Raw genomic sequence first — 2,500 nt, 5'->3', positions numbered from 1 at the left:
CTGGGTTGGGCTCCCTTGGCCTTTTGGGCGCCTTGGACGATGTCTTGCGAAGACCATGGGCACAAGGCCATGGCATATGGTGAGGAAAGGACCACGGTTGCCAAGGTTAGGCACCGGAATGCTTGGCCTTGGCTTGCCAAAGCAGGGCATTGCTGGGTTGGGCTCCCTTGGCCTTCCGGGCGCCTTGGACACTGTCTTGGGAAGACCATGGGCACAAGGCCATGGCATATGGTGGGGAATGGACCACGGTTGCCAAGGCTAGGCATATAGAGAGGAATCGCATTTTTGCCCGGATAGGCACCGGAATGCTTGGCCTTGGCTTGCCATAGCAGGGCATTGCTGGGTTGGGCTCCCTTGGCCTTCCGGGGGCCTTGGACGCTGTCTTGGGAAGACCATGGGCACAAGGCCATGGCATATAGTGAGGAATGGACCACGGTTGGCAAGGCTAGGCATATAGAGAGGAATGGACCACGGTTGCCAAGGTTGCGCAAGTTTTGGGCATTTTTTGCCCGGATATGCCCAAGTATGCCCCGATAGGCCCGTTACGCCCCGGTATGAACGCGTATGCCCGGATAGACTCGGTATGCCTTGGGATACATGCGTATGCCCCGATAGGCTTGGTACGCCCCGATATGCGCACGTGTGCCCCAGTAGGGCTCGGTATGCCCCGGTATGTACGCGTGTGCCCCGATAGGCCCAGTATGCCCCGATATGCACACGTGTGCCCCAATAGGGGTCGGTATGCCCCGGTAGGTACGCGTGTGCCCCGTAATGCACGTTTCGCAGATCTCCCCGCATGTCCCGCCCCTATATGTAATACTTACTTACTTACTTACTTTCTTTCTTGCTTGCTTGCTTGCTTGCAATGGTTGGGAGTGCCCGGCATGCCCCGCTGCAGAGACCAAGGGCGCAATGACTTGGCACCGCGGATGCCGGGACTCCGGCACTTCCCGTGGCACTGATGGTTGGTTCCAAAGACAAAAGGCCGTGCAAGGCCACCGCACCGCGGATGATTTTGCTCGTGCTGGCGCCGTTGTGTGGCCAAAGAACATGCGCGAATGCTCGTGTCGGAAGGGTTGGTGTCCTGGCCCCGCGGGTGTCACGAATGCTCGGTTGCGAAGACCATGGGACCAGAGCCATGGCACGTCGGATGATGGCTCCAGCTGGCGCCCCGGCACTTTCTGTGGCATTGATGCTCGGTTTCAAAGACAAACGTGCGCAGGGCCAGGGGACCGCGGATGACTGCTCGTGCTGGCCCCGTTGGGCGGCATTGATGGTCGGTTGCAAAGAAAATGCGCGATTGCTCGTGTCGGGGCCTGGCAAGCCAAGGCCAAGCGAGCCATGGCAACGCGGATGATGGCTCCAGCTGGCGCCCCGGCACTTTCTGTGGCATTGATGCTCGGTTTCGAAGACAAACGTGCGCAGGGCCAGGGGACCGCGGAGGACTGCTCGTGCTGGCCCCGTTGGGCGGCATTGATGGTGTGTTGCAGAGAGCATGTGCGATTGCAAGTGTCGGCCGGGTTTGGGTTCCCTTGGGCTTTCGGGTGCCTTGGACGCTGTCTTGCGAAGACCATGGGCACAAGGCCCCGTCCTGGCCCCTTGTTCGATTCGCTCTCGTCTTGCGCTTGCTTCCAAGGTCCTCCATGACCTTCCCCATGGCCTTGCTAGATCCCCCCCATGACGCATGACCTCTGTCCGTTGATTGGTTTTGAGTGCACACCATGCCCGGCTTGGCACCGTGTTGTCGCGTGAGTGGCATTTGGATCGTGCATGCTGGTGGGCTACCTGCCAATGCGCACAAGCCTTGCACACTAGCCTTGCGCACGAGCCTTGCACAAAAGCCTTGGACACAAGCCTTGCGCACAAGCCATGCGCACAAGCCTTGGACGCTAGCCTTGCACACAAGCCATGCATACAAGCCTTGCTCACAAGCCTTGGGCACTGGCCCATCGCAGTAGCCTTGCACACAAGCCTTGCGCACTAGCTTTGGGCACGAGCCTTGCGCACTTGCCTTGGGCACTAGCCTTGCACACAACCCTTGGGAACTAGCCTTGCGCACCAGCCTTGCCCACAAGCCTTGCACACCAGCCTTGCACACTAGCCTTGCATACAAGCCTTGCACACTAGCCTTGCACACAGGCCATGCTCACTAGCCTTGGGCACTAGCCTTGCACACAGACCTTGGGCACTAGCCTTGCGCACTAGCCTTGCCCACGAGCCTTGCACACTAGCCTTGCACGCAGGCCTTGCACGCTAGGCATGCTTGGGCCAGCAGCTCCCGCATCAAGTCGGCGGGTGTAGGCACGGTTGGGCGCAGATCCCGCATCGCCTCGTCGCGTCTGGGCGCAAACCCGTCGCGTCTCGTTGCGTCTTCAGAAGTCGTCGCTAACAGCACCTTTGGTTGCCACTGGTGGTTAGGCGGGTTGGTTGCGCAAACCCTATAGGAGGGTGGCATGCTGCGGGGCGCTGGAATGCGCAGGCTTAGGGCGTTTTTGCCCGG

This window comes from Tasmannia lanceolata, unplaced genomic scaffold (genome assembly GCF_043159265.1).
Source record: "Tasmannia lanceolata isolate RefF3 unplaced genomic scaffold, GAP_Taslan_0.1 ptg000273l, whole genome shotgun sequence".
NCBI classification, from domain to species: domain Eukaryota; kingdom Viridiplantae; phylum Streptophyta; class Magnoliopsida; order Canellales; family Winteraceae; genus Tasmannia; species Tasmannia lanceolata.
The sequence above is the reverse complement of the archived record's forward strand: the minus strand, read 5'-3'. Positions refer to the sequence as shown.